Here is a 10502-nt window from a genome sequence, read left to right as displayed (position 1 = left end):
TGGAAACTGCCTGAAGGAAGGACACGAGGAGATGGATGGGACGGTCGGTTTCTGCCCGCCTCGTCCCCGCTCCTCAGCGGCCTGCAGAAGGAAACTTCAGCTAAAGGCGACGCTGCGCCAAGTGCGAGGCGCCTGGGGAAAGCTATCCCGGGGTGGGGGCTCCCTATGCTAACGCCCCGCAGCCCAGACCCTCTGCCTGCGATCGTTCCCCGACTTTCCCGCCAGCTCAAGGCTCTCCCCTCGCTCTCGCCCACCTTCAGACCCTGGCACGCCATTCCTAAACGCCTCGCGGCCGCCATTTTACAGGAACTATCGCGAGACCTACTCAGCGGCCCGGAGCCTGACACATTTACTTTCCTGCGAGAGGCTCTCCGCGGTGGTTCTCGCCGTCGTGGCGGGAAGTGTCGCGAGAGCTGGTTGCCTTGGCTCCCTGTAGCTATAGCAGCCGCGGCGGTTCAGGATGCGGCGGCAGGAGCTGTGAGTGCGACACCCTCAAGGGGGCGGGGCTGGAGGTAATGGGGCGCAGGGGGGACAGAGCCTGGGGGGCGATGAGGAAGGTCGGGTCACGGGAGGAGTGGATCCGAGTGTGACGTCTAGGGAAGGACCCGGGTCCAGTGGGTCCAGGGACCGGGCGCCGGTCTGCATTAGGACACCCAGGGAGGGCTGATCCTTGGGAAGTGCAGAGGGAGGGACCGGGGTGTAGTAGGGTTCAAGGAGCAGCGACCAGAGCGTGAACGCTTGTGTGTGGCGGGAGTAGCAGGGTTCCGGGGACTGAGAACTGGACCCAGGGACCGGACTCCATTGAGGAATCAGTGGGCAGAACTGGGGTACAGCCCGGAGAAGGGTATGTTGAATGGAAAGCATAGAGGTTGGGCCCGGTTTGCTTTGCCCTGGCGTGTGTGTGTGTGTGTGTGTGTGTGTGTAACGCGCCAGGACCGAGGTCCTAAAATGGCTTGGCGGGAATGGTGGCGTCCCGGACCTCACCGTCCCCCCGCCCCTTCCACAGAAATTCCCGCGGACTCAGATGTGAAAGGAGGAGAGCTAGTATGTAGTCTGTAGAGAGACTGCGTGGGGTAATGAATGATTGCTGCTCCCAAATAAAGTGTGGGGTAGGATCCGGAGATAGATTTTTGAGAAAAAAAAGAAAAAGAAAAACTCAGATGTTCTTCTTTTAGAGCGTACCGAGTTGGAAGAAGAGGGTGTGTGCTAAGATCACCTTTCTTCCCAGATTCATTCAAGCGTAGGATCCTTTACGGCGCATTTATTAAATTATATATGCAGTGCAAAAGCAGGTTAGATGATACGGTGAAAGAATGTGCAGTACGCCACGGAAGCCTTCCGCGAAGGTAATTTAAAAACTCGGGAACAGTGCTTTTATTGCCGCAGCACCAGGCTGAACGCTAGGGATAGTTTTAGTTACTTGGATATAAAACCTAGTGTTCCCTAAGTGTGCGTATTCAGGTTATGTGCCTTTTAAGAAATGGGTGAGATTTTATCTTCGAAGACTGCACATGTTTTGAATACCTGTCAAAGGACTCTCCCGGGAGTGAAGAGAATAGAGAGGGCAAAACATTAGTCTCTGAGTCTCCAGAACTGTTTTCTGGAAACAGGTTTGCACTGCTTTTCTGGTTAACTTGTATTTCTAGTGAAAACAATGAAGTCTAATGAAATCACAAAGATGATTTCAATCTACAGATACAGCTTTCTGATATTTTTACTCACTATCTTTTGTAGGTATAAAGTTGCAAGGGATAACCTCTCTTTTGATGATGTAACTGGATTTTTCCATGTTGAGGTTGACAAATTCATTAATTAGAATGATGAATTCTAATTAATTTTAAATCCTAGAGCTAGCCTCGATGTGGCTAGTCATTGAACCTACTTATTTGATATGTGTTAGACTAAAACTTTTAATTTGTAGCATCAGTAGCTAAACTTTAAAGTGCTTTTCTGAGGCAAGAGAAAGCTTATGTGGTTGGGTCCAAAAGATTTATTTCTACATGAATCCATTAACAAGCTTTACTGGGTTCTTTTTATGTGTAGAGTACTGTATATAAGGCATTGCAAGGCGGGGCATGGAGTGGAGATTAATTCATTTATCCATTCCACGAACATTTATTGAGACCTGTTTTGTGTTTGATTACTAAACCTTCAGGATTCAATGCAAGTAATCCTTGCTCCCTTGCCTTGAAATTGTCCAGAGCCTAGGAAGGGAGAGTGACAGAGAAACAAATAATTACAATGTAATAAAGCACAATATATGAACACAGACTCCTGAAACAAGTTTTGGCCCTGAGGAGTTCACATAGTAGTTGACAAGACTAAAAAGAAAGAAAGAATTTAGAACATTACAAAATATTAAAGCAAATTCTAAACTGTATGCTATATCAAAAACATATTACATTTCCTGCAACCTTGTTGTTATTAATTCTAGGAGTTTTTAAAATAGATTCCTTGGGATTTTCCATGTAGACAAACATATCATTTGCAAATAGAGATAGTTATATTTCTCCCTTTCCAATCTGTATGCCTTTTATTTCTTTTTCTTGCCTATTATAGTGCTTAGAACTTCCAATATTGTGGTTGAATAAGAGTAGTGAGAGCAGACATCCTTGCTTTGTTCCTCACCTTTGGGAGGTTGGGGGGGGGGGCAATGCATTTAGTATATCACCATTAAGTGTAATATTAGCTAAGGTTTTTGTGTAGATGCCTTTTATCAAGTTGTAACCATATATTTTAAAAATTTCAGTTGAAATGGTAATTTTTCTGCAATGATTTTTCAGATTCTCCAACCTAGTATTCACTCTCCATGTTTCCTGCTTATTCTACTATTATTGAGCTCTTTATTCAGTTGCAACATCCTTCCCTCTCCTTCTCAGACACATACACCCTCTAGGCTATGAAGGGCAGTGGCTGTTTTATACATTTTTATATCACTAACTTAGTATAGTATGCCTGTCAGCATTGAATTGTTTGATTAAATGAAAGAGTCAGTGAATGAATAATTGAACAAAAGAATGAGAAATTATCTCTCACAGGGCTTAAGATAGTTTTAGTGATAAGAGTGAGTTTTGGAGTCAGACAGAATTAAAATCTCAGCCCTTCAATGTAATACTGTATTGGGAAAGTTGAGCAAATTACTAAATATTTCTCAACCTGAGCTCCCTTATCTATTAAATTAGGATTACAACTACTGGAACAAATTAGGTGAAATAATAGATGTTAATTCTTAGCACAGTAGCTATCATGTAGTAGGCATTCAAATTTTAGTTTTATTTTTTCTTTATTCAACTGTTTTAAATAATAAATGATAGTGATTTAAAAATACTGTGAACTGTATATAGTTATTTCAAATATTGTTCATGTTTGTGTTAAAATAGTCAAACTAATTTAGATTATGCTGGTTTAAGGGGAAATATGGAGACATAAGAAAATTGTATGGAAAAGTTTTAATGTTTTGATGAGCAATACCTTGTGCCAACCACTGTGTTACAATGCTTCGCATGAAATAACCCATTTAATCCATACAACAACCCAATGAAGCACACTTCTTCCTTTGAAGGATTATTTCTTAGTTTTTTAATTATAGTTTTCTCATCTCCACCCTTTCTGAGTAAGCCTTAGGAATGGGGCTTATACAATTTAATGCAGATTTCAAACTTTGTAAAGCAGGTAACAAATAATAGCTATTTTATTTCTAAGCTACCATCCTTAATATTCGGGGACTATTATTTAGGCTAAGCATTTTTCCTGCAGCAAATTCCTGCAGCAAAACTTAGTGATAATATTTACTTTCTACTTCTCTAGGAGTACATTAGCTGCTGCCAGTATATTAGGTTCTTCATTTGTATGAAACTGATCAGAGTAATGAATTTGCCTATTGCCTATAGCACGAGTCTTTCTCAACAAATAATGTTTGACTCCATTTTTCAAAGAGGAGAAAAGCAGCAGAATGTTTGAAACTGAATTTAGAGTTTTTCTTACTTAATATCGAATGTTGATCAGGCTGAGCAAGACCTGTTTTGATTAGTTCTCTATATTTTTTAAATTGTGGTAAAATACATAACATAAAAGTTACCACCTTAATCATTTTTAAAAAATATATTTTTAAATTGATTTTAGAGAGGAAGGGAAGGGAGAGAGAGATAGAAACATCAATGATGAGAATCATTCATCGGTTGCCTCCTGCATGCCCTATACTGGGGATCAAGCCCGCAAACTGGACATATGCCCTGACTAGGAATCGAATCTTGACCTTCTGGTTCATAGCTTGATGCTCAATCACTGAGCTACACTGGCTGGGCACCATTTTTAAAAATATATATATCTTTTTTGATTTCAGAGAGGAAGGGAAAGTGAAAGAGATAGAAACATCAATGATGAGAGAGAATTATTGATTGGCTGCCTCCTGCACATCCCCCACTGGGGATAAAGCCCACAACCCAGGCATGTGCCCTTGGCTGGAATCGAACCTGGGACCCTTCAGTCCGCAGACTGACACTCTATCCACCGAGCCAAATCAACTAGGGCTGGGCACCATTTTTAAATGTACAGTTCAGTAATATTAAATACATTCACATTGTACAATTTTTATCTTGCAAAACTGAAATTCTATACCCATTAAAAAATGCTCCCTACTCCTCTCCCTCGAGTCCCTGGCAACCACCATCCTACTGTCTGTCTCTGAATGTGACTATTCTAGGTATCTGATATAAATGGAATCATAGAGTGTCCTTTTGTGCATGGCTTATTTTATTTAGCATAATGTCCTCCAAGTTCATCCATGTTTTAGTATGTGTCATAATTTCCTTCCTTTTTAAGGCTGAATAATATTTCACTGTACACACACACATCACATTTTGCTTATCCATTCACTTGGATTGCTTCCATCTTCTAGCTGTTATAAATAATGCTGCTAGGAACACGAGTGTACACTGATCTCTTTGATACCCTGCTTTCAATTCTTTTGGATATATAACCAGAAGTGGAATTGCTGGATCTTATTTTAAATTTTTGAGGCATTGCTATACCATTTTCCATAGTGGCTAACCCATTTTACATTCCCACTAGCAGAACACAAGTGTTTCAATTTCTCCACATCCTCATCAACAATTGTTATTTTCTGTTGGATATGAGATAGTATCTCTTTGTGGTTTTGATTTGTATTTCCCTAATGACTTGTGATGCTGAGCATCTTTACATGTGCTTATTGGCCATTTGTATATCTTCTTTGGAGAAACATCGATGTAAGAGAGACACATCAATTGGTTGCCTCCTGCACATACCCAACCGGGGCTGGGGATCTAGTCTGCAACAGATGTACATGCCTTTGTCCGGAATTGAACCCATAACCTTTCAGTCCCTGGTCCGATGCTCTATCCATTGAGCAAAACTGGCCAGGGCCCTTTGTGCACTTTTGAATTGGTTGTGGTAAGTTGTTGGAATTCTTTATATGTTCCGGATATTAACTCCTTATCAGACAAATTATTGACAAATATTTTCTCCCATTCTGTGAGTTGCCTTCTCACTCTGTTGGTTGTGTCTTTGATGCACAGTTCTCTCTTTTTTTTAAAAAATTTTATTATTACTTAAGACATTTAAAAAGAATAATAATAATAAGCTTTCTTATATTTATTATCCAGGAAACTAAACATTACTAAATTAGTTGAAAGCTCTTACATTTCTCCTTCTTTTTTTTTTAATCCTCACCTGAGGATATGTTTGATTTTTTTAGAGAAAGGAAGGGAGAGAGAGAAAAACATTAACATGAGAGAGAAAATCCATCAGTTGTCTTCTGTACTTGCTCCAACCGGGGACTGAACCTGAAACCTAGGTATGTGCCTTGACCGGGAATCAAACCCACAGTCTTTTTAAAAATTTATATTTAATATATTTTATTGATTTTTTACAGAGAGGAGGGAGAGGGATAGAGAGTTAGAAACATTGATCAGCTGCCTCCTGCACACCCCCCACTGGGGATGTGCCCACAACCAAGCTACATGCCCTTGACCGGGATTGAACCTGGGACCCTTCAGTCCGCAGGCCGACACTCTATCCACTGAGCCAAACCAGTTAGGGCTAACCCACAGTCTTTTTGTTCACAGGATGATGCTCTAGCCAACTGAGCCACCTGGCGAAGGCAGGTTTCCCCTTCTTTTTTTTTTTCAATCCTCACCTGAGGATATTTTTTCCATTGAATTTTTTTTTTTTAGAGAGAGTAGTGAGGAGGAGGAGAGAGAGAGAAAAAGAGAGAGAGAGAGAGGGAGAGAGAGCGAGAGAGACATCGATGTGAAAGAGACACATCAATTGGTTGCCTCACAACCATGGTACATGCCCTTGACCAGCGATCAAATTCATGACTCATGACCCTTCGGTCTGTGGGCCAGCACTCTAACCACTGAGCAACCAGCCAGGGAAGGTTTCCCCTTCTTGATTGCAAATCCCTTGCCATCCCTCAAAGAAAACCACTAATGAGTCTGATGTTTCTCTGGCTAGTTTATACTCCTTAGTCCAGCGGTTGCCAACTGGTGGTCCATTGACTACTGGTGGTCCATGAGGTCTGAAAGGTTGGTGACCGCTGGTTTAAGAAAACCTTTCGAGCAGCGATCGCCAACCGGTGGTTGGCGGAGAAGCTTATCATGAAAGAAGTAAAAACACCACAGAAGTCCTGTGGAAAGTTAAAGTGGGAAAGGCTCTTTCTCAGATTTTATTTTATTTATTTATTTTAGTTTAAAACTCAGGTCAGCACCCTATCAGAGATGGTTGTATATAATAGGTGTGCAAAAATACTTGTTGAATGACTGTTTGGTATGCAGATACTTATGATTGAATATATTTAGTGCCAATATTATATCACTTTGAAATGAAGTCTGCATATCTTTTGGATTAGGATTATTATGTGCTTTACCAATAAATAGACCACTATGGCAGAGTAAATATTTTCTTAGAAGTAGTGAAACTGAGGCAAACTTGAGTTTGCAGGAGTTAGCTCTAACTACATGCGGCACATTTAGCTGGCTGAGTTAATTGAGACTTATAGACAGGACAAACAGAGTAAGAGAGATGGGGAAGCATTATGTTCCTGGTTCATTCAGGAAAATGAGATGTAAATTCTAAAAAAGGAGTTGATTCTGGTAAGGTCTGACTCTGGGCAAGACCTGTTGGAACAAACCGTGGGATGTTTGCAGGGTAGTGGTGAAGAATCTGAGCTCTATTACAGCTGAAAATGAAATCCTTCTCTAGTGACGTTATAATAGAAGCAGCTGCTGCTGCTGTTGCAGCCACTGCTGCCTGAACTTGGTGGCTGCCTGAAGGGGCTAGAGCAGGAAATGATTCTATGGCACTAGGCGTGGATAGGGAAGGACTTGTCTGGCTCTGGACAAGTGGTTGCACAGGTTGTGGGTGTCACTTTAAACATACAGAAACCTGCTTGCTGGAGGAGGAGCCCCTCCCTGAGGATCAGGTGCACGTCTGAAGGAATGAGCTCATCCTAGCCAGACCTGCTCCAGACGCTGAGTGAATGTTTTCCTAATGGCAAGTCCTGCAGCTGGGAGAAGCAGGAAATGGTTGAAGCTTCAGGTACTTTGTGAGTAGCAAGAATATGGAAGCTATTTTGGGACTCAGAATGTGTGACTGTGAAGATCAGGTTGAAGGTGACACACATGCACATGCAATCTTTCTCTCAGTTGAGGACTGCAGTGAAGTGTGTGGTGGGTTGGGAAAAGCTTTGGTGGTTCTAACTTTATTCCAGTGATTCTTTTTGAGGTGACTTAATAATTTGTCTTCTATATTGTCTTGTTTGGTTTTGCTGCTTTGGAAAATAAGAATCTTGAGGGCTTGCCCTGTCCAGGTAGCTCAGTTGGTTAGAGTGTTGCCCGATATGCCAAGGTTGCACGTGTCATCCCTGGTCAGAGCACATAAAAGAATCAACCAATGAATGTATAAATAAGTAGAACAACAATTGATGTTTCTCTTTCTTTCTCTTTCTCTCTCTCTCTCTATCCTCTCTCTCTCTAAAAGCAATCAATAATAAAAAAAAAAGAATCCCGGGGGCTCTTTTTCAATTTCCAAGGATATTTATGGCTTTTTTTTGAGCTTTGGTTGATGGGACTTATTCCACTTTTGAAGTTCACTGTGCTGAATTTCAGAGCCCTATGCATGATTCTATTTTGCTTTGTTTTGTATTAACTTACCTAAATTATTCACTTTAAATAAGCCTCTTTTAAATGAATGGTTTAAAAAAGAAATATAAATTTTATTTTTTTTAAACACTTATTTTGAAGTAATTCTAGATTCACATGGAATCAGAGAGATCTGATGTATGCCTTTCCCAGTTTCCTCAGGGGTAACGTCCTGCAAAACTGAAGTGCAATATTACAACCAAGATATTGACATTGATACAGTGAAGGTAAAGAATATTTTCTTCACAGGATCTATGTTATTGCTCTTTTATAGCCACACCTATTTCTTTTGTACCTCACCTCCTCTTAAACCCTATCAACCACTAATCGAAAAATCAACTTAAAAATAGATTTTTATTAAATTTTTTTAGAGAGAGAGAGAGGAAGGGAGAGGGAGAGACATCAATGTGAGAGTGAAACATTGATTGGCTGCCTCCTGTATGCCCCCTACCGGGAATAGAGCCCACAACCCAGGCATGTGCCCTGACTGGGAATAGAAACTGGCAAACTTTGCATGTGCAGGCAACATCTGACCAACTGAGCCACATCAGCCAGGGCTTGGAAAAATCAGTTTTTAAGCAAGAAATTTTATGTACAATCTTCAGTAATTTTTTTAAAAATATATTTTTATTGATTTCAGAGAGGAAGGGAGAGGGAAGAGAGTGATAGAAACATCAATGATGTCAGAGAATCATTGATTAACTGCCTCCTGCAGGTCCACCACTGAGGGTTGAGGCCACAACCCAGGCATGTGCCCTTGACTGAAATAGAACTCGGGACCCTTCAGTCTTCAGGCCAAAGCTCTATCCACTGAGCCAAACCAGCTAGGGCAGTGGTCAGCACACGCATTAGTCAACAGAGCCAAATATCAACAGTACAACAATTGAAATTTCTTTTGAGAGCCAATTTTTTTAAACTTAAACTATATAGGTAGGTACATTGTTATTAACTTAATAAGGGTACTCCTAAGGCTTAGGAAGAGCCACACTCAAGGGGCCAAAGAGCCGCCTGTGGCTCGAGAGCCGCAGTTTGCCGACCACTGAGCTAGGGCAATAGTAGTTTTGTATTAGAGATCTGCATGGCTTATGAAAAGAGCCCTAGACTGCAGTAGGAGATTCTGGTTAATTGTAGCTCTTTGACCTTGGGCAAATAATTTTAATGTCTCTGTGCTTTAGTTTCCTTATATATAAAATGAGATAATGGTATATTAATTTTTATCTAACCTATTTAGAAACTATAAAGTTTTTTAGCCCAGCCAGTGTGCATCAGGGGTTGAGCGTCAACCCATGAACCAGGAGGTCGAAGTTAGATTCCCGCTCAGGGCACATGCTGGAGTTGCAGGCTCAATCCCTAATGTGGGGCATGCAGGAAGCAGTTGACCAATTAGTTCTTTAAAAAAGTAAGTATTATGTATATACAACAAAGAATTCTTGAAGGATTATGGATTTAAAACATGAATTTTAAAATAATAAAGCTTCTAGAAAAAAATGTGAGACAATAACATCATGACCTTACGGAGAAAAAAAAGTACTATGTAGATTATTATTAGCAGCAAGAACAATAGTTTTCAAACTAGAAAGTAATTAGCAACTTGTAAACTAGAAATTGTAGCCCACTATGGTAAGACTGAACATTTAAGAATGAATTTAAGTCTTAAGGCTCAATTGAATTTCAGAGTGCTGAATTAATTAATTAGCTAATGATCTTAGAGTCACTGTTGTTAATCATAAATCATAAAAACCAGAGAGAGGCAAATGTTCTGATGTACAAAGTGAGGAAAGTAGTTGGAAAACGATAAACCTGTGAAAATTGATATTAATTCCTGGGAAAATTCAATTACAAATGGTCAAAATCAGTTGATATGGAGTATTAAACAAAAAGTTAGCATGGACCCTGGCTGGTGTGGCTCAGTTGGTCGAACACTGTCCTGTGCACTGAAAAGTTGCTGGTTTGATCCGTGGTCAGGGCACATACCCAGGTTGTGGGTTTGATTTCCAGTCGGGTGCTTATAGGAGGCAACTGATACATGTTTCTCTAACATCGATGTTTCTCTCCCTATCTCTCCCTGCCTCTCCCTCTAAAAATTCAGTAAAGCTAGGCCCGCATGGCTCAGTGGTCGACCTAGGAACCAGGAGGTCCCAGGATGATTAGCAGTCGGGGCACATATAATCGGGGCACATACCCAGGTTGCGGGCTTGATCCACAGTGTGGGGCATGCAAGAGGCAGCTGGTCCATGATTCTCTCTTGTCATTGATGTTTCTACCTCTCTCCCTCTCTCTTCCTCTCTGAAATCAATAAAAATATTTTTAAAATATATATTT

General features: G+C 40.8%; 1 protein-coding gene across 3 annotated transcripts in view; it reads left to right on the top strand.

Moving 5' to 3' along the window:
* The first annotated feature begins 401 nt into the window (after positions 1-401).
* USP54 (ubiquitin specific peptidase 54) overlaps positions 402-10502 on the top strand; it is a 121285-nt gene continuing 111184 nt past the window's right edge. The window contains exon 1 of one of the 3 annotated variants that reach the window (XM_015562155.1): positions 402-477. The gene's annotated coding sequence lies outside the window, so the exon portion shown is untranslated. Of the gene's footprint in view, positions 513-635; positions 845-10502 lie in introns of those variants that run through there. The other 2 variants (XM_015562156.1, XM_006760981.2) reach the window with 2 other exon arrangements.

The sequence above is a fragment of the Myotis davidii genome, unplaced genomic scaffold, assembly GCF_000327345.1.
Source record: "Myotis davidii unplaced genomic scaffold, ASM32734v1 scaffold134, whole genome shotgun sequence".
Lineage (NCBI taxonomy): Eukaryota > Metazoa > Chordata > Mammalia > Chiroptera > Vespertilionidae > Myotis > Myotis davidii.
This window is presented reverse-complemented; position numbering and strand designations above follow the sequence as displayed.